The 26689-nt window shown below is 38.9% G+C and overlaps 1 long non-coding RNA gene across 1 annotated transcript; it reads right to left on the reverse strand.

Moving 5' to 3' along the window:
• Positions 1–4683: 4683 nt before the first annotated feature.
• On the reverse strand, positions 4684–22851 carry LOC115927210. The gene is made up of 3 exons (XR_004065504.1): positions 22752–22851; positions 14442–14444; positions 4684–4708 (listed from the first exon to the last, which is right to left on the reverse strand). It is a non-coding gene; the product is annotated as an uncharacterized LOC115927210 (long non-coding RNA).
• Between the last annotated feature and the right edge of the window lie 3838 nt (positions 22852–26689).

The following is a 26689-nucleotide window of genomic DNA, read 5'->3' on the forward strand; positions in this document are numbered from 1 at the left end:
TGTCCTTGGATATTGGTTCATGGCGCACCTTTTGACGGCCTGGGCCGGGGCAAGCTGACTGTTTCTGGGTTGCCCACATCCTCCTTGACCCTGAGGGACCAGTGGCTGCCCGGCCCAGGCCGTCAGGCTCTTGTCATGAGACTTTGATTGATGAAATAAAATATTCCAAAAAAATTGAATATTAACTGTCCTTGGATATTGGTTCATGGCGCACTCTTGACGGCCTGGGCCGGGGCAAGCTGACTGTTTCTGGGTTGCCCACATCCTCCTTGACCTTGAGGGACCAGTGGCTGCCCGGCCCAGGCCGTCAGGCTCTTGTCATGAGACTTTGATTGATGAAATAAAATATTCCAAAAAAATTGAATATTAACTGTCCTTGGATATTGGTTCATGGCGCACCTTTTGACGGCCTGGGCCGGGGCAAGCTGACTGTTTCTGGGTTGCCCACATCCTCCTTGACCTTGAGGGACCAGTGGCTGCCCGGCCCAGGCCGTCAGGCTCTGGTCATGAGACTTTGATCGATGAATAAAATATTCCAAAAATTGAATATTACTTGTCCTTGGATATTGGTTCATGGCGCACCTTTTGACGGCCTGGGCCGGGGCAAGCTGACTGTTTCTGGGTTGCCCACATCCTCCTTGACCTTGAGGGACCAGTGGCTGCCCGGCCCAGGCCGTCAGGCTCTTGTCATGAGACTTTGATTGATGAAATAAAATATTCCAAAAATTGAATATTACTTGTCCTTGGATATTGGTTCATGGTGCACCTTTTGACGGCCTGGGCCGGGGCAAGCTGACTGTTTCTGGGTTGTCCACATCCTCCTTGACCCTGAGGGACCAGTGGCTGCCCGGCCCAGGCCGTCAGGCTCTTGTCATGAGACTTTGATTGATGAAATAAAATATTCCAAAAAAATTGAATATTAACTGTCCTTGGATATTGGTTCATGGCGCACCTTTTGACGGCCTGGGCCGGGGCAAGCTGACTGTTTCTGGGTTGCCCACATCCTCCTTGACCTTGAGGGACCAGTGGCGGCCCGGCCCAGGCCGTCAGGCTCTGGTCATGAGACTTTGATTGATGAATAAAATATTCCAAAAATTGAATATTACTTGTCCTTGGATATTGGTTCATGGCGCACCTTTTGACGGCCTGGGCCGGAACAAGCTTACTGTTTCTGGGTTGCCCACATCCTCCTTGACCCTGAGGGACCAGTGGCTGCCCGGCCCAGGCCGTCAGGCTCTTGCCATGAGACTTTGATTGATGAATAAAATATTCCAAAAATTGAATATTACTTGTCCTTGGATATTGGTTCATGGCGCACCTTTTGACGGCCTGGGCCGGGGCAAGCTGACTGTTTCTGGGTTGCCCACATCCTCCTTGACCTTGAGGGACCAGTGGCTGCCCGGCCCAGGCCGTCAGGCTCTTGTCATGAGACTTTGATTGATGAAATAAAATATTCCAAAAATTGAATATTACTTGTCCTTGGATATTGGTTCATGGTGCACCTTTTGACGGCCTGGGCCGGGGCAAGCTGACTGTTTCTGGGTTGTCCACATCCTCCTTGACCCTGAGGGACCAGTGGCTGCCCGGCCCAGGCCGTCAGGCTCTTGTCATGAGACTTTGATTGATGAAATAAAATATTCCAAAAAAATTGAATATTAACTGTCCTTGGATATTGGTTCATGGCGCACCTTTTGACGGCCTGGGCCGGGGCAAGCTGACTGTTTCTGGGTTGCCCACATCCTCCTTGACCTTGAGGGACCAGTGGTGGCCCGGCCCAGGCCGTCAGGCTCTGGTCATGAGACTTTGATTGATGAATAAAATATTCCAAAAATTGAATATTACTTGTCCTTGGATATTGGTTCATGGCGCACCTTTTGACGGCCTGGGCCGGGGCAAGCTGACTGTTTCTGGGTTGCCCACATCCTCCTTGACCTTGAGGGACCAGTGGCTGCCCGGCCCAGGCCGTCAGACTCTTGTCATGAAACTTTGATTGATGAAATAAAATATTCAAAAAAAATTGAATATTACTTGTCCTTGGATATTGGTTCATGGCGCACCTTTTGACGGCCTGGGCCGGGGCAAGCTGACTGTTTCTGGGTTGCCCATATCCTCCTTGACCCTGAGGGACCAGTGGCTGCCCGGCCCAGGCCGTCAGGCTCTTGTCATGAGACTTTGATTGATGAAATAAAATATTCCAAAAAAATTGAATATTAACTGTCCTTGGATATTGGTTCATGGCGCACTCTTGACGGCCTGGGCCGGGGCAAGCTGACTGTTTCTGGGTTGCCCACATCCTCCTTGACCTTGAGGGACCAGTGGCTGCCCGGCCCAGGCCGTCAGGCTCTTGCCATGAGACTTTGATTGATGAAATATACCAAAAATTGAATATACTTGTCCTTGGACTCTGGTTCATATGGCGCACCTTTTGACGGCCAGCTGACTGATTCTGGGTTGCCCTCATCCCTCTTGACCTTATAGTAGGCCAATAACTCCTGTAATAAATGGCATTCTTATTTTGAATATCGAATAAATAACTAAATTCATGTTTTGAATATCCAATAAGGAAAAAGTAACTAACTTCACAATGAATGTCGAATATCGAATAAGTAACTAACTTCACATTGAATATCCAATATCGAATAAGAAACTAACTTCACATTTTGAATATCCAATAAGGAAAAAGTAACTAACTTCACGCCGGTCCTATTTACACCCACACAAAGGAGACAATTGCCACACACGGCCTGTGTAAAAACAATGCGTGTTAACCGTACACTGAGAATACAAGGCGGAACTTCGACAACGTCTCGAGATCATTAAACGAGATAAATCATTCAAAATCATCAACACTATCACGACATTTTTAACTCAAATAAAGGAGTGTAATTTCTAGAATATGCTCCAGTAATGCCGTTTAGATTAACTCACCAGAAAGTGGAAATTATCGGCAGGAATCTGGTATGGCGATCGTCGGAAAATTCATGTCTTGGTAAAACGGGGTTGGAGAACGCGTACAAAATTGTGAATTGCATGGGCCATAGTGGGCGCTAGATCGTAGCGGTTTTGAAGGATAATGCAACAAAAAGAAAGTTTGGCTCAATGAAAGAGAGACGGTAGTGCAATGTTTTGTTTTCCGCGTCCATTTCATGAATTGATACTAGGTCTCCGAATTTAGTATTTTGTTGTCAAAGGTACGCTCGAAAGCGACTTCATAGGCCTATGTACACCTAAACATCGGCCTACACCCAGATCAGATGCTGTGTGTCCGTACAGGTTTACATGCAGGCAATATTTTATAAATCCTATAAATAAATAACTTATAAATAATATATATTTATAAAGCGCACTTTTCTAATTACTTACTCAAGTCTCAAGGCGCTATAAAAAAACAAATTACACAAAATTTTAACAACATAATACAGTTTCATTTGTAACTCTGAGCAAATAAAACCGTTTTAACATGCTCGACTAAATTATAAAGAACAAACTGTTGCAAAGACGTGCTTGACGAATATTTTCCGTTAAATCCGAAGGCAAAACTCCAAAAGAGAAGTTTTATGTTTTAAAGTGTCTAGACTCCCAATTTCTGCTTATCATACTAGTAAAGTAGTTCGAAAATGGATGAGTGAAACATTGGAAAATTATAAACCCAGAATTCTTAAACGGCTTATGGGCCTACGGAATGACCTAATAATAATAATAATAATTTAAGATTTGTATAGCGCACATATCTGCCTATAATGGCACTCAAGGCGCACAAAAAATTAAAATCAACAAAAGTCTATCGAATGTTTCGAGACAAACACCCCAAAATGTTTGAAGTCTTAGGAAATGGAGGGGTGGGGTAGGGAAAAATTTTAGAAAGGAAGAAATTGCATCCTTTTTGATACCAACGAGTCTTTCTCTTTTTAATACCATATTCGCATTCTTCTTTTTTCCTTTTCTCCATTTTCCCGTCCATTTTGTATATCTCCTATTGACATCTTTCTCGTTTCCTCGAATGCAATATAATTCTCTAAAACAAAAAAGTTACTACTTTGAAGTATAATTCCTTCAGATATATAGCTAACGTACGCCAGTCACATGACCTTTTTCAAAGTTATGTAGTGTTGGTATTTATGTAGTTTACTTGTATTAATTTATATCTAATTTCAATTGTCATTTTTATTTTATCCAAAAAAAAATGCGTTTTCTGCTTTCTTGTGTGGTTAAACTTTTACCAGTTTATATTTTCCTAATGAATGTATCGTCACAGCAGAGAACACGATACCATCATATATATTATTTGATTGTAGCACATTATTATTCATGTATTTATGTGTCAGACTTGACAATTTCTTTGACTTTGTGTATTTTATTTCTACCATTGTTATCTACCGTGTGAGTCAAAATAAAGTTTACACCTAGAAAATTGCTAATTCAAAAAAAAAATCACCTATGAACAGTATAAATTATTATACATATTATGAAAAGAGTGTTTTATTCCAAATCATTTGGTATCAATTTTGTGTGGTATGTGTTCACGCCTGGATGAACAGGAGGCATTGTTCGCAAGAGTGCAAAAGCCGACTTGCGCCAAAGTTATGCCTACAGTATGTATTATGTTGGGATTAGCGGAGTGAGAAAATGAATTGAATGTATCAAATGAAATGCATTGCATATGCGATTTGCAAAAGCAAAGTCACACACACACACACACACACACACACTCACGCAGGGGCGGATCCAGCCAGCGGCAGGAGGGGGGGGGCCCCAATTCATGATGAGAAACAATTTAGCGCCGACTCAGCCGGCCGGTGAATAAGCGGGGGGGGGGGGGGGGGGGGGGGGGGGGGGGGGGGGTAAGAGCAAATTTTTGTTTGTGTGTGAGGGGGAGGGTCCGGTTTTTTTAATGCAAAATTCAGCGCCGACTCAGCCGGCCGGTGAATAAGGGGGGGGGGGGAAGGTGTGGGGTGTTAAGAGCACATATACAAGCAAAATATACATATTGTTTTGTCGGGGGGCCGCTTTTGGTTTTTGTTTTTAAAAGGCTAAATTTACGTTATTATCCTATTTTTTTTACCGCTTTGGGGGGCTAGGGGGGGGGGGGAGCCCGGGCCGGAAAAGTCGCTACGTGGATCCGCGCGCAAATGTTCGTTGATATTTAATATTCGATATTTGATACGTGTGGCATGATTCATTTTGTTAGGAATGTTATTTGGATCTGCCTAGACCGAATTAATACCAACATTCCAATCGTTTTATTCAAAATTCACATAAGCAATTTTGGCGCAAGTCGATTTTTACACTCTCGCAAACAATGCCTCCTGTTCATCCAAGTGTGAGCACAAACCACACAAAGTGATACTAAATGATTCGGGATAATACACTCTTTCATAATATGTATAATAATTTACTGCTCATAGATGATTTTTTAAATACTAAGCAATTTTCTAGGTGTAAACTTTTTTGGACTCACACTGTATTTGTTTGGATGTTTATTTTTAATTCAAAATCCAACTTCAAGTTTTGATTTCAGTAAATAATTAGTAGATAATGACGAATTATGATAATAGTTTAATCCCCCCTTCCTCCTGCAGGCAGATGGGCCCACTCTGGCGCTCAAGGGGGGAACGATTTTTCAAATTTTCGAGGGTAAGAAAAAAAAAAAAAAAAAAATTATGGCTCACTACCCCCCCCCCCCCCCGGCTGGTTGTTGTTGTTTCGCCGCTAAATACTTTCTCACGAATTGGGCCCCCTCTTTGGCCCCCTCCTCTGCCGCCGGCTGGATCCGTATGAATTAATTCTCTAACCATCGGAATTACCCATCAAAATCGCAACATGATCCTTCCACGTAATATTACCACCTTGCATTGCGGTTTTGTTTACAAAAAGCGGAAATGCGCGCTTGAATACGCGCTTTCTACTTGACGCGTTCATACGCGCAACCTATCGCTTCGGCCTATTGTGACGTCATTAAGCAATTAAGATTTTCCCACCATGCATTGCGCTTTTGTTTACAAAAAGCGGAAATCCGCTTTGAATACGCGCTTGATTACTCGACGCGTGCATACGCGCACCCAGTGGCTCTCATGCCTATTATGACGTCATCCAACAATGACGTCACAATCAGTAATTTGGCGATACTGGTGTACCAGCTGCTGAAAACATGTAGAAAGGTTAAGGGGTCCCTCTCCCCATGCTTTGGCAACATGATTTCAGGAATATTGACGACGTCATATGCCTTGGACAGTTGTATGTGTGCGTGTAAGATGGTGGCGGTTGGGGTGGGGCCATTTTAATTACCCGAAGTTAATTCTTTAATAAATATTTCAGGGACATTATGGCCTTCCAAGACTCACGCGGAGGAGCACGGCGAGGTGAGGGTGCATGGGGGGGGGGGGCACACATGTGTGAAAAAATGGGCTTAGCGCCTGTTAGTAAAACAAATCTTCATTTTTGCTTACTTCAAATAGGAGCGGGGGGGGGGGGGGTAGACAATCTTTTTCTCAATCATAATCTTAGGAGTAAGGTGAACCAGGGATAGAAGTGAAAAAAGCTGTCCAACAATGAAAATGAATAGATTTCCATGCATTTTGTCCTGAACATGAGTGTTGTGTATCAATGAAACTTTTAGTGTTATAATTATAAGTGATCGAGCGTAGCAAGCGAGTGTGAGAAAATAGGAAGTCCGTGACAAACAACATTACAAATGCATTTTACCTCACATCGAGTAGGTTTAAACTAGAAACGAAGCGAAAAGGCATAACAGAAGATTAAAGCTATCCTCTTTTATTACAAAATACTATATATAATTCGGCTTATTTACATGGTGTCGTTTAATACGCTTTGATGCATTCGAAGATTAGGTGTAAGAAGTACAAAACATAATCAAGAGTAACAACAATTTACATCAACAACATCAAATAAAACACAAACAACCTCTACGCAATCAAATCATGCGATTGAGCGAAGCAAATGTTTTCAACGTAACATTTTATCGCCTCGATTAGGGGCATGCTGGTTAACAAGAGTTTAATTAAAACGAGCAAACAAACAAAAATACAACCCCCCCCCCACCCCCACTCTAAAAGGGGAAGAGAAAGAAAACGATTTCAAAAAGATTTAATATTTTTTTTTTTTAAGGGTCGGGGCTTTTTATCAAATTTGTAATCATTAACAACATTTAAACATTTTCTGTTTTGATTTGAATTGAGGATGTTGGTATTGCTTGATATTCGTGACTGAAACTATTTCTCCATAAACATGCAATTTAGAAAGATAAATACCCTAAATATAAGCCTTATACAGATGTTTTTTCCCGGTGCCATTTGAATTTGATATCAATTCAGTTTTCTTTCATTGGTTTTACAAAAGAAATTACGGATTACACACCGTTGTGTTCAAAAAGCGTTTCCCTTCAAATAAATAACAATATGCCAATATGAATATCTCTACAAGTTTAATCAAAATATATTTGAAATCACGTATAATTAGTATGGTTGTCGCAGTTTTACGCAAAACAATAATGCGTTGAAGCGCATACAAGCTTCAGGTTTTCAAGTTTTGCAATACAATTCCTTTATGGTTATTGTCAAGAGAGGGCGTTCTCAAACCAGGTTCATTACTCCAAGCAAATGAAGGAGTTCTATTCCCCATCAGCTCGGTGGAGTGAAAAGGCCCTCAACGGTTATCTTCAGCTGAGAGATAGCAATATTTTAGCCATTCCAACTCCCTGTTTTATTTTACTCTGAAATATACCCAAAAAGGAGAAGTGGCTTGCTCATTAAGCGTCATCGTAGGAAGTGGCATTATTATTATTATATTATCCTAATTATAATTCTTATCATATTATTATTATTATTAATATAGTAGTAGGTTTGGTGGTAGTATATCTAATAGAAGTAGTGGTTGTAGAAGTAGTACAGTAGTTAGAAGTAATAGTGGTATAGTAGTAGTAGTGGTAGCAGCAGCAGCAGTAGTGGTAGTAGTAGCAGCAGCAGCAGCAGCAGCAGCAGTAGTAGTAGTAGTAGTAGTAGTAGTAGTAGTAGTAGTAGTAGTAGTAGAAGTAGTAGTAAAAGTTTTGGCCGGTAGAAGTTTTGGTGGTGGTAGTAGTAGCAGCAGAAGTAGTAGTATTAACAGCAGTAGTAGTAGTAGTACTAGTAGTAGTTTCGGTACTAGTACTTATAAATGCAGTACATAATACTATCATCATCGAAGACATAGATCCTATGTAAATGAAGAGCGTCCGTCTTAGGGGCGGGGCACCCAACTCCATATTTTTCATACATTTGTAGGTTTCCAGAAAAGCTGTCGCAACATGATTATAATACAATAATAAGCCAATGAGCAGCCCCTCCCCCTTCCAACTTCTAACAATGCACGTAGACTTAGTAAAGGATACAAAACAGTGTGTCAAATTTGTAAGAAGAAAAGTTTTTTTTATTTTATAGATAGGCACATCGACAAAATTAAGTCCTGTGTGCCAGTCGCTGGTAAGGGTCAGAAGTCAAAATTGGTTGCTAAATTGTGATCAAGGGAGTTATTATTGGAACAATAACTAAATTAAGTGTCGAATCCACTAGATAAGGGTGATACTTGTAAGAACAGAAACCCCCTCATCTCGATATAAACACCATCGAAACCTTATCCACTGGTTTTTTTTATATCGCCAGCTCCTCATTGTTTCCTTCGTACCCAAAAGCCACCCGTTCACTGCACCCGCTCAATGGGGGCGCGCAAAAGAATCTGCTTAAAATCAATAAGCCTTGTCGTCTGCACAAAGACGGTATAACAAGTCACCATACAAGACACAATAGACACAAAAGAGATAGCAATGTAGATTCCCTCTATTCGCTTTTGATGTTACTTTTCAGTAGGGACTCCAGACGCTTGGATCTTTTATGTTCATTTGTCTGTTTTACTATCCTTTTTTTTTTTTTTTTTACTTTAGAGACAGGGGCTTGTAAAACAACCCTGTAAATTGCTAAGGATACTGCTTAATGGTGCAATATACACCGCTGTAATAGGCCCATGGGTGCTGTCAAGAGGACTTTCTCAGGATGATTTAGTCATTTTGGTTTGGATATAGGGAAGGGGTAGGGGTAGACGGCGGGATTTTGCTTTATTTTGTATAGATGGATTGGTATCTATAAGCTTAATTGTTTAAAATGCGGTTACCTCCGAGAAAGAAGACGTTTAGTATTTTCCAGGAACTAGTTAATTTTGTTTTCATAGGCCTGACTATGAAAATAAACATAATGGAGAAAATCCATAACAATAAAATCTGACAATTATGATAACCGGATGAAAATGAAAACGGACACTTTTGCACAACGTAAAGAATTGATATACTATTAAAAACAAACACACTTTGAAAGTATGACAAATTTAAATATTAAAAAAAAAAGTTTATAGAGAAGATACTTGTGATAAATTAAATGAAAATGTGTCCGATTTTCTTGAAGACATATCTCATATACCGGGATGAAAAGAAAAACAATGAATGAATATGTTAATCGGATTTATATACTATTTTCTTGATTCAAGACGTGAAGTTCCCTCCCCCCATCAAAAAGAAACTTATCTCAGTACGCCTTATATTTCGGAAGTGATGTACACAGAAATAATTGGGCCATCACGGTTTGATGTTCCCTTTTGGATGCAAAATTCTATACCCAGGCGACTGGGGTGGCACATGTTCCCCAAATACACCACTGTCTTCATTGTTCATTTATTACACCCTTTCTGGTATGAAAACAAATCTCATCAACATGGATCATAATAAATTAGAATGCGATATGTAAGTTTATTCATAAAACATTTTGCGTTGCAGCATTTAATGTTCTTTTAAAATCTATAAACAGAGGGTAAAACAAATAAAACGGGACATTTTTCCAGGGGATAACATAAAATGTTTCCAAATCTTTAACCACACAAAAAAAGAGAAAACAATTACTAAACAAACTAAAATGTTGACTTTGTAATCTTTTTTTTGTGGAACGCCACACATGGGCGCTATACAAGAATCAAATCTTCCTTCTTTGCTCTTCATGTCAAACTTAATCTTCCAAGTTTTTGTGAATATTTTCATGGTCACACTTGATCTGTATACAAAATAATACTGTATAATGAATAATGATTGAAACATACATTTGTTTTTTCTTTGTTTTTTTCTTCTTCAACATAAACGGACATGATTTTGCCCTTATCAATAGGGTTTAGCGTCTTCACCGATATTCATCATAACTTTGCATTTTCAAACTTGAAATAAATATGCATTTCGTTTCTATCGTTTACAAATAATTAGAGAAACATTTTTTTGATTTGATAGTTTTTGATTGAACGAATCGGTTTGTTATGATAGAAACATTGAACATGCAACCCAAGGGTAGGGACTGAAAGTATTCCGTTTACAACATTAAATATACAGAATACATACAAACCACGATGGAACTCAAAAACTAACCATTATCAATCCTTATGTCGAAATGAAAATAATAAAGTAGACCAATCACAAACATTTACGCTTAATAAATCCCCGAATATTACACTTCACAATTTAAAGATTAAACTTATGTCATGAGAAGATATCAGAAAAGGAGAAAAAGGGGGTCGAAGGTAAAAATGGGAGCGGTAGTCAAGTAGAGAAGAGGGAAGGAGGAATTGAGAGAAAGAAAGAAAGAATGAGATACAGATAGAGAAATAAAGGAAGGGGAAAGAGAGAGGACGGGTTGATGAAACACAAAGCAGGAGGTTGAATACAACTCGTAGTCAGTCTTGTGCATATTGAACGGAAGATGTTAGGCCCGATAAGTTTAAATATGCACCTACTGCTAAATATATTACTCATTGCGGTCTTTTGCGAATATAGTATGGAAACAAAATCTTAATAAATTGCCTAGTTCCATGTAAGGCCTACAATTCAATGTTATCTGTTTAGTAGATTTGTTTGTTTTGTGTTGACGGTAAATGATTTTTGTGAATGGCAATTGTCTCTTTTACACAGCCAAAGAGGACAAGAAGTAGAGGCTAACATGAATTTGATGTACTTTTGATGCACCTGTTAAAAATCAACCAATATTCGGCCTTCATGATCAAACAGCCTTTTCATTCAACCATTGAAGCCAGAACCACTTGCCGTAACCTTTATTTCAGAAGTCATAGATGGTTAGAGAAGCAAAGGACTCGCCGCCTCCCTAAACAAACAATTAGTAAGAACATTCTTTTGAGAGATTTCCGAATAGAATGGATATAAAGCAAGAAAACGATAATGAAAGCAGAGTGTCGAAATGCCATTCACTAGAATCGGTGAGTAAAGTTTAGCAAGCCTTACGCCAGATTCTCTATTGATAATTAGGTCTTTTAAGTTAATTGGCCAATCATATCGCACGGTTCGCTTCACGTGACCCCGGATCGACCTCGCAAAGGAAACGTCGATTCTAATCGAAGGGTCATCCGCACTTATCTGCCAAAGACAGGGACAATGTTATGTGATAAATCCTTCTCAATTTAGACATACTTCAAAGGAGTAGTTAGAATTAAAGTAAGAGTGTCATTAACGGAGATTCATTAATACAGTTTGTTTTGAGATAGAGAGTAGAGATAACGAACAAATATCCGTTAAATCTCTCTAGGTCGAGGATAGCGTCACCCCTATTTGTTTTACCAATGGATTCTTCCAAAGCTGAAACCTAGAGGGGGAAAATGGCGCCCACCTTTGCAAGCGGTAAAGTCAGTTTCAAACAGTGATTTCGACACCTTTTGGACGTATACGCTTAAAACTCAAGGTTCGTACTCAATTTTCATTCTATGATTTCGCCATATGTATTCGTATCTTGGAATTCGGTGATATTTACGGTAATTACAGGCTCCGATTTATTGGCATGTCAGTCCAGTTCAAGATTGAATTGTGTATGGGGATTGATCTGCAGTTTGTTTATGCATAAGCTATATAGCACGGTGTATAAACTGCATTGTGAGGGGATTATTGCATAGCGAACCCTCCGTGTGGTTCAGCGTACGCTAGCTGATGCCTGTAACGCGAACTCGCGATTGTGTTAGGATAAACTGTTGAAATACGGATTTTCATCTCGATTTTATTGTTCTACGACATGAGATTCCTGTGAGTTTTTAACTGGATTTCTCTGGTATTTAAGTGGATATATGTGTAGCAGGGATAACAGGCATCATAAACTGGAATACTCCCGAGAGCTAAGAGGAAATTTAAAGGTAAATTTGTAATGTGTCAAGTTGTCAACTGAATTGCTGAGCTCAATTCTCTGCAATGTGAAAAAAATGGCATAGCTGGGACTAAGGGATTTTTACACAGTGTAATGCATAGTGCAATATTTCATATGTGAGTGTATTGTGTGTCTGTTTTTGCATAGCTTATAACACGTCATAGTGTTTAGCATTCTAAAAAAGTGAATAGGCCTAGTTGAATTTTGTTTGTTGAAATACGTAGACTGCTGACTGCTGTATCGCTTTTGTACCAGGCAGTAACGCGCTACATGTAGTTCGCTAATCGATTCCAGGCTTTGACTGGTGACTTCGGCATGGAGGTATTCTACGATTAGGCCTACCTGCAATAAGTTATAACATACCAAAGATCAACTAAATCTTTAACAATTGTTCAAATAATGTTCATGATTTAAAAGTTGTCATCTTTCATCCTTTTTTGTGTTGATTTTCTTATCTTTTTTGGAGTATATTTCCAAAAAAAACGAAGAAATTATAATGTACACTTTCTCACAGGTTTCACTGCAAACTGCTGCACAATACAATTGCATACTGTACCGACAGTGGGGTGCAGGCGCACGCAGGTGTTTGAAATTAGCGACTGTAATCTCAGTTCCTCATTAAATTCAAAATAGTAGTTCACATTATGATGATGATGATCATCATTACCGTTCTAACTTCATGCACACGTGCGCCCGCACCCCAACGTCGGTACAGTATGAGTTATGATATTGAATGCTATGTTTTAAGCTTCTGCTTCTGTGAAGTTACTGCCACAATGATCCGTATGGCTGCATCTTAAGGAAAGATTAGAAAAGAAAAGAGGACCGACCAGCTTGCATGTCCGTTGTTGTCTGGTATTTTAATGCAATCATGGAATGGCCATAGCACATTAAGTGAGATAGTTGTGACATGCGCACACACACATGTATGTCAAAGGTCAATCTATGGAACTTCATGCATTGACCTTTGATCATATACTGTATATGTTTGTGTGTTACAACTACAATGTATCTCTCTCAATATGCTGTAGGCATGGACGTAGCTCTGCCAATTGCTAGTTGATTTGGACGCAATGCCTGTGGTTACAGCTATTTTCTTCATCATACCAATAATATTGAAAACGGTGGTATATAACTGTATTTTTGTAAAAACTATTCAATGTCCAGTCTCATCATAATAAACACTGTTCTTGCTAAGGGCCTTGCAATCTTATTGTTACCCAATTTAGCAAAGCTACCATGATAAGGTGCTCAAACATTTTAAGGAATGTCTACACACTGTCACCCATTACTTCACCTGGGTCGAGATTGGCAAATGTTCTTCTTCTTCCATTGGAGTACATCCCTCTTACAGAGTATTGTCATACTTTTCATTGAAATCTCACTCACTTCAGTGTTTGTAGAATGTCATCTTTCAAGCTCCAGAAAGACTCATGACGCAGGGTGGTCCACAAAGTAAAATTAAAATGTGTAAAATTAAAATGTGTAGAATTGAAATGTGAAACGAGTATGAACTGATGTATGCAAAAACAAATTCCCTCATGGTCAGGTAAGTTCCAGGGGTTGGTTGAGGGCTGTAACGTGTGCACTCTATTGTAATCTGAACCATATTCGGAAGCTTGTTGATAAAACAACTTTTATGATTATATATTTCATAAGTAATTTCATTAAGTTGAGATTGAATAACTCAACCTGTTGCCAATTTTAAAACCTGTAGTCAAAAATTCAGACCTGGCACTGTTACATGTTCAAATCCCTATGGACTTGAATATCAATACATTTACAGTTACAAACATTATAACCAAATTATTCATACAAGCTTTACATTGTTTTTCAATTTTCACTTTTTCTTTTTTTCTTGCCTTCTCTCTATACATATACAGGTGTACATGTACATATCTGTTTTTGTGGTCAAAGAAAATTGCTGGTAAATTAATAAAATTATTAAAATTATTACTACTTTGATATGCCGTGCTTTTCCCATAAGGCCCAAAGCGCTTACAGTAAATGACAATTACATAAATACATGTGATCAGAAAAACAAGCTTACAACTACAAAAATTGTGTGTTTTCAAGGCCTTTCTGAAGGTACATGTAATGTCTATTAAATTCTACGTGGTAGATCATTCCAGTATTTTGAAGCAGATCCAGTAAATGTTCTATCACTGGCTAATGTGCGGCTAATGCGAGTAACTGAATATGTGAGATGGAGAGGATCACTGGCTGACTTAATACCCTTGTAGGTGTATATAAATTCAATCAGGTATCTAAATATTGTGGAGCTTGATTATTGAGTATTTCGTCGACAAACACAAGTAATTAACATATTATTCGTTGTTTCAAAGGAAGCCAGTGCAATGGAGAAGGAGAAGAAAAAAGCTGGAAATACAACATGGGGGGTGTTTCATAAAGATCCCAATTCGAACTTGACTCTAAGTTGGACTTAAAAACTATGGAGAGCCAGCTCCCTAAAACAAAGCATATTCAAAAGCAAAAATTCAAGTATTTTAGACTTTTTATACATTCCACATCCAGAACATGAAATTTCCTTGATAATAGAAAATATGAACGATTTGAAATTTGAATCAACATTTTATGCCTTTTAAAATAACTTTTACAAAATAGTTTCATAGATCTATGCTAATGGCTTTCCATAATTGTTAAGTCCAACTTACGGATAAGTTCAACGTAGGATCTTTGTGAAACACCCCCCCCTGTACATGTACAGGGCAGGAAGCGTTATGTGTTATCATAATGTGAGGCTCAATTTTGATTTTGAGGAAAATGAAAATCACCTGCGTGCATATCCTCATGTACACCTTTATTTGTGTCACTCTTTTGGAAACATTTCCTTCCTTCCTGAGGTTCCGGTGTTATTTTATCCAGTTATAAATAAAGTAGGGGCAATGGGTCAGTATATTGTCTATACATACGTTGTATTATAGATTTTTTTTTTTTTTTTTTTTTTTGGGGGGGGGGGATATGGAAAAGATAGCGTATTGGCTTCGTTGCCCCTACGGAGATCTAAAACAATAATTATCGGCAAGACTTTGTTGCCCCGACGGAGATCTAAAAACAATAATTATCGGCAAGACTTTGTTGCCCCTACGGAGATCTAAAAACTATAATTATCAGCAAGACTTTGCTGCCCCGACATAGATCTAAAAACAATAATTATCGGCAAGTCTTTGTTGCCCCGACGGAGATCTAAAAACAATAATTATCGGCAAGACTTTGTTGCCCCGACTGAGATCTAAAAACTATAATTATCAGCAAGACTTTGTTGCCCCTACGCTGATCTAAAAACAATAATTATCGGCAAAACTTTGCTGCCCCTACGCTGATCTAAAAACAATAATTATCGGCAAGACTTTGCTGCCCGCTTTCGCCCTACGGAGATCTAAAAACAACAATTATCGGCAAGACTTTGTTGCCCCGACAGAGATCTAAAAACAATAATTATTGGCAAGACTTTGTTGCCTCGACGGAGATCTAAAAACAATAATTATCGGCAAGACTTTGTTGCCCCTTCGGAGATCTAAAAACAATAATTATCGGCAAGACTTTGTTGCCCCTACGGAGATCTTAAAACAATAATAATCGGCAAGATTTGGCTTCCCGTATGGAGATCTAAAAACAATAATTATCGGCAAGACTTTGTTGCCCCGACTGAGATCTAAAAACAATAATTATCGGCAAGACTTTGTTGCCCCGACTGAGATCTAAAAACTATAATTATCAGCAAGACTTTGTTGCCCCTACGCTGATCTAAAAACAATAATTATCGGCAAGACTTTGCTGCCCCTAAGCTGATCTAAAAACAATAATTATCAGCAAGACTTTGCTGCCCGCTTTCGCCCTACGGAGATCTAAAAACAACAATTATCGGCAAGACTTTGTTGCCCCGACAGAGATCTAAAAACAATAATTATTGGCAAGACTTTGTTGCCTCGACGGAGATCTAAAAACAATAATTATCGGCAAGACTTTGTTGCCCCTACGCTGATCTAAAAACAATAATTATCGGCAAGACTTTGCTGCCCCTAAGCTGATCTAAAAACAATAATTATCGGCAAGACTTTGCTGCCCGCTTTCGCCCTACGGAGATCTAAAAACAACAATTATCGGCAAGACTTTGTTGCCCCGACAGAGATCTAAAAACAATAATTATTGGCAAGACTTTGTTGCCTCGACGGAGATCTAAAAACAATAATTATCGGCAAGACTTTGCTGCCCCTACATGTATGCTGATCTAAAAACAATAATTATCGGCAAGACTTTGCTGCCCGCTTTCGCCCTACAGAGATCTAAAAACAATAATTATCGGCAAGACTTTGTTGCCCTGACAGAGATCTAAAAACAATAATTATCGGCAAGACTTTGTTGCCCCGATGGAGATCTAAAAACAATAATTATCGGCAAGACTTTGCTGCCCGCTTTCGCTCTACGGAGCTCTAAAAACAATAATTATCGGCAAGACTTTGTTGCCCCGATGGAGATCTAAAAACAATAATTATCGGCAAGACTCTGTTGCCCCTTTGGAGATCTAAAAACAATAATTATCGGCAAGACTTTGTTGCCCCTACGGAGATCTAAAAACTATAATTATCAGCAAGACTTTGCTGCCCCGACATAGATCTAAAAACAATAATTATCGGCAAGTCTTTGTTGCCCCGACGGAGATCTAAAAACAATAATTATCGGCAAGACTTTGTTGCCCCGACTGAGATCTAAAAACTATAATTATCAGCAAGACTTTGTTGCCCCTACGCTGATCTAAAAACAATAATTATCGGCAAAACTTTGCTGCCCCTACGCTGATCTAAAAACAATAATTATCGGCAAGACTTTGCTGCCCGCTTTCGCCCTACGGAGATCTAAAAACAACAATTATCGGCAAGACTTTGTTGCCCCGACAGAGATCTAAAAACAATAATTATTGGCAAGACTTTGTTGCCTCGACGGAGATCTAAAAACAATAATTATCGGCAAGACTTTGTTGCCCCTTCGGAGATCTAAAAACAATAATTATCGGCAAGACTTTGTTGCCCCTACGGAGATCTTAAAACAATAATAATCGGCAAGATTTGGCTTCCCGTATGGAGATCTAAAAACAATAATTATCGGCAAGACTTTGTTGCCCCGACCGAGATCTAAAAACAATAATTATCGGCAAGACTTTGTTGCCCCGACTGAGATCTAAAAACTATAATTATCAGCAAGACTTTGTTGCCCCTACGCTGATCTAAAAACAATAATTATCGGCAAGACTTTGCTGCCCCTAAGCTGATCTAAAAACAATAATTATCGGCAAGACTTTGCTGCCCGCTTTCGCCCTACGGAGATCTAAAAACAACAATTATCGGCAAGACTTTGTTGCCCCGACAGAGATCTAAAAACAATAATTATTGGCAAGACTTTGTTGCCTCGACGGAGATCTAAAAACAATAATTATCGGCAAGACTTTGTTGCCCCTACGCTGATCTAAAAACAATAATTATCGGCAAGACTTTGCTGCCCCTAAGCTGATCTAAAAACAATAATTATCGGCAAGACTTTGCTGCCCGCTTTCGCCCTACGGAGATCTAAAAACAACAATTATCGGCAAGACTTTGTTGCCCCGACAGAGATCTAAAAACAATAATTATTGGCAAGACTTTGTTGCCTCGACGGAGATCTAAAAACAATAATTATCGGCAAGACTTTGCTGCCCCTATGCTGATCTAAAAACAATAATTATCGGCAAGACTTTGCTGCCCGCTTTCGCCCTACAGAGATCTAAAAACAATAATTATCGGCAAGACTTTGTTGCCCTGACAGAGATCTAAAAACAATAATTATCGGCAAGACTTTGTTGCCCCGATGGAGATCTAAAAACAATAATTATCGGCAAGACTTTGCTGCCCGCTTTCGCTCTACGGAGCTCTAAAAACAATAATTATCGGCAAGACTTTGTTGCCCCGATGGAGATCTAAAAACAATAATTATCGGCAAGACTCTGTTGCCCCTTTGGAGATCTAAAAACAATAATTATCGGCAAGACTTTGTTGCCCCTACGGAGATCTTAAAACAATAATAATCGGCAAGATTTGGCTTCCCGTACGGAGATCTAAAAACAATATGTCTTCATCGAATGACCGAATGCTTGAGAATGTACATGTATGTAAAGATACATGTATTTTTAAAACGGTTGAACAAAACCGCCTGTATACTTTTAACGGTTAAACGTTTAGCACAAAAACCGTAATGATTCAGGCTTACACTCATCATTGGTCCGATTTATTTCAAACTTTCGCCATTCTATTTATCTGTTTTTCCTGCGTTCACTCAAATCAACTAATTATACGGGTTCGATTGTCCTTTAAGCCAGTAACTTCTATTAATCTTTTCAAAACAAGGGTTTGAATTTTATTTAGTAATTTGTCTTTTTTGGACAAATGAAAGCCACAATATCTGATTATCAAACTGATTCCTGGATAATAATATCCCCAAACTTACTCCGGGTAAAGATTAAATAACTTTTAATTTCCCTATGCACTCACATGTAAGCTTGCGTCAGACTGACTGTGAATCACAATGTTCACGGTTCGAGTCCCGCTGTGGCTCTAATGTCCTTTTTTGGCAAGACATTAATCTACATTTGCCACACTCAACCCAGGTGATGTAAATGGGTACCTTCAAGGAATTAATTCCTTGAAATGCTAGAGCACCGTAATAGCAGCCGTGCAAAAGCCGGGGTAATAACTGCGGAGCGCCGGGAGTGCCAAGTCTTACAGATATATGAGCGCTATACAAGAATCCATTTTTATCATTATTATTATAAACACAACGTAAAAACTCAAGCTTATTTTGTGTTGTACCATCTTACAGAATATCATTCCAAATTTGTAAGTGCTTTTAATAGTCTGGTGTTTACATTGCGATTTATAGAAGTTCTTTGCAATGCATAGAGAAACTTTTGTTTATTACACGTTTTATAAATATTGTATTATTATTATTAATTTATTGAAGTTAATTGCAAGAATATGACAAAAGTCACAAAACCTAGCCCAGCTAACGTTAGTTTTTGTCATCACCCATGCATAATTCAATGAGATTTATACATGGCGGTGAATAGCAATTCCATCATCTTTTGGCACATAATTAGGAAAGGGATGAATGATTAATTAATGAGGTGTCGTCGATCTATAGGCTTGGGTGGTAGCCGCGGCGCCGGGGTGCGTGCAAGACGCACGGTGTGATTAAAAGCGCTGCTAGGGTTTCTTCACACTTGGCCAGCTTGTTTCATTGATTTAATTGAGGGAGAGAGTGTATTTGTAGATATGTATTCATTTGAGTTAAAGCTAGAGATAGAGAGGAGAGAGAGAGAGAGAGAGAGAGAGTTGTAAAGAGGGGGAATAGGGATTGGAGAGATGTATTTTTTCTAGCATTATCAGGGGCAGGGGGTGCTCTATTCCTGACAATTTGGTTGTACGCATTTTCGTGACAACATTTTGGCACATGTTTACATACTTGTGTGCAATAGTACATGCACTGTATATACTTGACACTAGTACACCTGGCCTGACCTGGGGTGTTTCACATAGATCCTTCTTTCACAAAGATCCTTAGTCAAACTTACCTCTAAGTTTGACTTAAAAATTATGGAGAGCCATTTGTAGCCTTAAAATAAAATATATTCAAAAGCGAAAAATCAAGTATTTTAGATTATTTATAATTTCCACATCAAGAACGTGACATATCCATGATAAAAGAAAATATGAATGATTTGAATCAACATTTAATGCCTTTTAAAGGTACTATGTCCCTTTTGCAGCCAACCTCAAATGCTGTAGAACTTTGCAGGAATTATGAATATGTCATGTATGTCCTATCTGTGAAATTTAAACGTTAGCAGTGTCCTCATATTAAAATTATGCAAGGAAACCCGTTTACTTGCTAGACTTCACTGTCAGACACTATTGAGTGACTGACTGTCTTTTTTTCTTCTTTGGTAATAACATACATGAAAAGAGTTGTAAAGGGTACATGAGCTTTTGTCTACATCAATAACCCACTTCTTGTGATGGCCAAGATTAAACTGATTGAATCTTTGCACAGCATAAAATGTATGACCATTCAGTACAATTGTCTGAATATCAAGACTATTACTTTTGGGCTCTATAGCCTTAAAGTCGATTTGACAACTAATAGTCGTTATTTTCTCACTTTAAGACATTTTCAAGCCCCACCTTTTTTAAGGGAAGTTCTAAATTAGTATTATCTTTCAAATGCAGTTGGAATTTAACTTTTTCATTTTCTTGGCCTGCAAATGGGACATAGTACCTTTAAAATAGCTTTTACAAAATATTTTCAAAGATGCCAACAGCTTTCCATAATTGTTAAGTCCAACTTAGAGATAAGTTCAACTTAGGATCTTTGTGAAACACACCCCTGAACATGTACTGTACTGTACTTCATCCTTAAGTCCAACTTAATAGATAAGTTCAACTTAGGATCTTTGTGAAACACCCCCCACCCAGTACATACATCTACTGTATGTACAGTACATGTGTGTGAGAGTACTCTGTGGCTGAGGATACTGTAGTTGCACCTTTGAAATACTGTAAATGCTTCCTGGCCATGTTCATCCATGTGAATAATGTGTCAAATTCTCACCTGTTTCCCTCCGCAATGATCGGTATGCACTACATGGGTACTAGTACATGTATGCAAGACAGTAGGCGGTTAGGCGTATCCACACTGGCACTTTGTGACATTGAATCTCGTGAAGTTAAATCTCGCAAAGTTTATTTTCATAAATTTCAACTCGTCACAGTTCAATCTCTCAAATTCCGTACATGTACATGTACATGTATGCTGTTTATAATGTTGGTAATGATTTTACAAAGTTAGATTTCTTGAAGTATGCGTGTCAATTTCTTAGCTGTATCAATATCCGTGCTGGAACTTCATGAATTTAAATCTCGTGAAGTTTATTGTCATAAAGTTTAAAGCTGTACATGAACCTCCTAAAGTTTGCAGGTGAAATTTGTCAGCATGTGCATGATGAAGGTGTACATTGTATACACATTTGCAAAATGTAAATTAAGCAAAGTTATTTCATGAGACCTGTTGTAGTCATGTGGTTTAAGCGCTTGACTTGAATGCAAGGGTCGTAAGTTTGATCCTCGATACAGCACCAATGTTACTTTGGCAAGGCATTAATCTACATTTGCCACTCAATACCCAGGAGAAAAATGGGGACCAGGTATGATGAAGAAACTGTTGTGTTAGAAATTACCATATGCCCTCACAGTGATTATATAGTAAGACTACTCCTCAGGGAGTGGAGATGGTGTACATGTGCATGAATGAATCTGATGACCGGTGTAATAATATCTGCAAAGCACTTAGAGACGGTATTACACATTAAGCGCTATCTATATCCAGATTACCATTATGATTATCATTCAAAGAATGGCTGTCTAATGCTCCCCCGTTAACCTCTGAAATGATCAGTATGTGGACCTGCGTAGTGGGGCGTACAGTGAAGATGTATCCAGGCTATAACTTGGTGAAGTTAGATTTCCTGAACTTCGCTTCCAAAGTACTGTATGTGTGTCAAAGGCTGCGTTCATGCTTAAATTTTGAAGGCAGAATGAGCGATCTGAAACGCTCATCGTAAACGCTCATCGTGATCGCAGTTCCACGATGTAGTGTTCATGCTTACTTCTCTGGCTCCCCCAGGCAATTCTCATTGTGTGGCCTTAATTGGTCTTCCAGCTGGATTCGCAAACCTTCACTGTGCATGCTACGTAGACCCACTAGAGGTCAGTGCGTTGACCCCATTTAAACGCGTTTACAAATTGTAAACGCATCTTTTTGTGAGTTTACGATCGGCGATCGTGATCGCCGTTTTTCGGTGATTCTACAAAAGTGAGCTAAGACGCAACCGTGTTTTAAACTAAACGCGTAACAGATGCCTGATTCTGGCCGTCAAAATCAAGCATGAACGCGCCCAAATTGTCACCTGTTTCCCTGTGAAATGATCAGTATGTAGTATGTCGAAGGTAGGTGTATCCACACTGTCTTTGGCTATGTTCACGTGGCATCTTCATAGTTTGAAATTTCTTATTTAGTAGCAGAACATCAACGTTGTAAATGACGACCTGCTTCTATCTATTACCAATGGTTCACCCAGGAAACGAACAAACATGTGTTTGAAGTTTTAAACTACAGCTACTTTTACAAGCCAGTCAAGCAGTAGTTGTAACTACAAGTTTGCAAAACCTTACAGTTAGGCCTAAAAAAAAAAATTGATGACTTGGCGTAACGGGTCACTGAAAATTAGGGTAGGTAGGGCAATTTTTTGTTGTTGTTGTTGTTGTTGTTGTTGTTGTTGTTGATGTTGTTGTTGCTTATATTTGCATACATGAAATTAGCCATTCATACACATACATACATACAGTGGCGTAGATAGGTCCTCAGACCTTGGGGATGATCTGATGAGAGGGGTAGACCACAATATGTTCAAATAACTCCACGCACACTCACACATATATGGACACACACACTGTGTGAGCAAAGTGAGCAAGAAATTGTTGAAATCTTGATCACCTTGGGACCTGGGGGATGCATACATACACCTGCCCCCCCCCCTGCATACATACATGTACATGTACATACACCCTCATGCACATAAAATGCAAACATACGAACGCATTAATAGGTTTCCATCAGACCCCAGCCTGAGATATCTCAGACACTGTCTTCAACAGGATAAACAGGTGAATATGTAGGTTTAGAAGGGGCTGTTCACAAATATTAGTATTTTCACAATGAACTGAACGCCATAGGACGCCATGTTGGGGATACAATCGCCTAGCGGTACTATGGCGTACCTGCCCGCTGCACTCGGCGCGTGAGCTGGCCCAAACACGGCGCGGCAAAGCCCAGAACGAAAGCAACAAACATCCGGGTTTTCCCCACTGCGATATCGATATTTACGCAATCGGATCAAAAAAAATAAAAAAGCGTAGGGTCGGCGATAAAAATAGGGTCGGGCGGGTTACGCCAAGTCATCAATTTTTTTTTTAGGCCTTATTTGCATCCTCATGGCCCTCAACTTCAACTGAAGCCTAGCTGCTGATCACAGTTATCGTGCTAACCAAATGATCAGTCATTTAAAACTGAGTGTAAACTAGTTTTAAGAACCATTGCTGCGTCTGAACTGTCTTAAGTACCTGATAACACAATGTTTAACACCTCAAGCTTTAAATTTATGTTTACAGCCTGTTTTGTTGAACTTTACTTTATGAAATTAAACCTCTGGACATTAAAATCTTGTAAAGTTAAATCGCTTGGAGTATATGTGTCCAATTTTCACCAGTAACCTTTTCTCTTTGAATTGAATATCCCTCTCACCATGTGCGATACAATCTGAGCTAAATTTGCCTCCAAAAAAGTTGTTGTACTTTTGTTGAAATCTTTAAAAAATACCTCCTCCGACAAAAGCATTTCTATGTAAAAAATGTAGAACAGAGATTGACAGAAAGTCTTTTCTTGGACTAAACATTTCTTGAAGTTGGTTTCTTTTAAAAAGTTATGTGCAGTGTGAAAGGCACTATGTAGTCAGGTTAATAGTAAAGGTATGCTGACAATGTCTCTCCCATGCGCTCCTTTTCTCTTCAATCAGGACTGTCTTTCTTTCTGTTCTTCTTTCTTAAACCTTGGTCTATCTGTCGATCTGTCTCTCACTCTACGGTAGACGCTTGCCCCTTTTCTTCGCCCTTTATTTATCCCCCTCCCCTCCCCTCCTCATAGGTCTTTCCTCTTTGCTCACCTTTTTCTTTAGAATGTCTAAAAAACAAAATGTAGATTTGAACAGCCCCCTCTCTACTCTCTAAAAAAAATCGAGTGATCACGGATGTCACTCCTCTGGAGAGTGAAAATGTAGTGAAAATAGATACATTCACTCTTTTCTTCTTAGAGAGCATTCTATAATCAATTGATTTTCACTCCTAAACAAGTGATCACGGACGTCACTCCCAAGAAAGTGAAAATAGAGTGAAAATTCATTCTTTTTTTTAAAGAGAGTAGTCCATCTCTATTGAATTTATCAGTTCTTGAAACACTTGTAGGCCTATAGTCCCATGAAGCACTTGTAGTAGTTTAAACAATAGTCTGGGTCATCGAAGATGATGATGATTATGATTCACAGTATTTACAAATGTATATGGTGTTAAACAGGTTCCAACGATTAATCTTGAGCAAAGTTTTTGAATGACCACCTTTTGATATGACCCGATACGAATTTCTGGGCGTCCGTAGGTAAAATTGAGATCTGTTTAACATTCAAAGGCGTAGGCTCCTCCAATAAAGTCAGTAGTTTCATATTTGCTGAAAATAAGTGAGTTTTGAGGCATGATTTGATTTAAATATTCTAGGCTGCCAATCTCATAACAAGGAGTCACGGATGAGAAGGTACGATTAATAGAAAGAGCTATGATATAATGATGAGGCGCGATAGCTCAGTTGGTAGAGCAGTGGTCTTGTAATCCGGCGACCCGGGTTCGAAACCAAGGCGATGCGCTATTGCCCTTTGGTAAGGCATTAATCCTCATTACTAGGTCCCTCAGAGAGGACCTAAAGCTGTCGGTCCTCTGGTTGCTTACTAACAAGCATTTATTCTTTCTTAGTAGTCAGGTAAAATAACCACCACTACTACATGTAAGTTACAGTGTATCTGTTATAACAAGGTGATTTTGACGATCCCAGCTCTTTATATTCTCATGCTTTTTAACTGTGATACAACAAGATTCCTGATGTAACTAGGTAATTTCCTCGGTCTCAAGGACCTTGTTTTAAACTTATAACAAGTTTCCACCATATAGCAACATTCTGATTCAGATGTTTGCATTTTAACAGCATCCCTGCCCTTTGCGAAACTAGCACATATTTTCACTTCTTCAAATCATTTCAGTGACTGTATCCCCCAGTCTATACCCTCAGAAATGACTCAGGCCTGCCACCAGAGGTTACAAGAGAGACAGGGTGCACTGACCCACTTTATCTGACCTCGGGTGTCACCTTATGTCAAAGGTCACAGAGAGGTCAATGTGGTGACAGGAAGATTGCATGTTATTTGCTCAGTTGAGGAGTGCAAGTATGATAGGATTGGATTGTTTGCAGCTCTCCTCTATTCTGAAGTAATACACAACAAATCAAGGAGAGTCTTTATTTTCTGTCAATTTTGTATTGTTTTCTGTCTCACAGTGATTTCTACCTTGGGTTTTTGGCATGTTTTGCAACTTAATCCTCTTTTTATAGGTTTATACATGTGTAGCTCACTGAAGTGTTGTAATGATGCTGTATGGGATTGTTCTGTAGTAATACACAACAAATCAAAGAGAATCTTTACTTTCTATCGATTTTGTAATAGTTTTCTGTCTTACTTTGTCTCTCTGTCTTTTTTCATGATTTATACATTGGAGTTTTGGCAGGTTTTGCAAATTAAGTCTGTATTTGTAGGCTTATAGCTAGCTGATGTCGTAATGCATTATTGCTGTATGGGATTGTTTGCAGCTCTCCTCTAATGTGTAGTGATGATACACAACAAATCAAAAAATCAAGGAGAGTCTTTACTTTCCTTCGATTTTGTAATAGTTTTCTGTCTCACTTTGTCTCTGTCTATCTTTATGATTTCTACATTGGAGTTTTGGCATGTTTTGCAACTTAAGCCTCAATTATAGGCTTATAGCTCACTGAAGTGTTGTAATGATACGTTACAAAGCAAGGAGCCCTTTCTTTTTGTAGGTCCTGTATGTGTTTGTGCATCTCTGTCTGTCTGTCTTTTCATGCCCTAGTCTCATGCTGTTCAGCCATTTCTTGTTCATTATGTTTCACTTGTCTGTATGTCTGTCTCCTTTGTTTTGTATTTACTTTCTGTCTGTCTGTCATTCTAACTCTTTCATACATGTACATATCATCCTTGTTTTCACAAAGTGACGGTAGTGAGGAAAATTGTAACGCAAAGTGAATGCAATTTTTTTTCACTACCGTCACTTCGTGAAAACAGCGACGATATGTGCTTCTTCTTTTCTTAGTTTCTGTCTGCATTCTTGTTCTGTATTTCCGTACCTTATGTCTGTCTGTCTGTCTGTCTGTCTGTTTTCTAGTCCTTTTCTTTCTGTCAGTCTGACTACACAGGGTAATCTTCTCCTTACATGTATGTTTGAGTTGCAGTCTGTTTGGATGTCTGTATCAAAACAAAAGAATACACAAGTGTAGTGCTGTAACATCACGGATATCTCCAATTCCGTTTAACCGCCAGTCAAAACCAAACGGTTTTCGGTTAAACGATTTAAAAAAAAAAAATTAAAAAAAAAAAAAAAAAAATTTTTTTTTTTTTTTTTTTCTTTTCGGCAGCAGGTCCGTGTGAAAAAGCGGGAAGGGCTTTCATTTAACTGCGAGATGTATTTAAAGGG

The sequence above is a fragment of the Strongylocentrotus purpuratus genome, unplaced genomic scaffold, assembly GCF_000002235.5.
Source record: "Strongylocentrotus purpuratus isolate Spur 01 unplaced genomic scaffold, Spur_5.0 spur5_scaffold_20, whole genome shotgun sequence".
Taxonomy (NCBI): domain Eukaryota; kingdom Metazoa; phylum Echinodermata; class Echinoidea; order Camarodonta; family Strongylocentrotidae; genus Strongylocentrotus; species Strongylocentrotus purpuratus.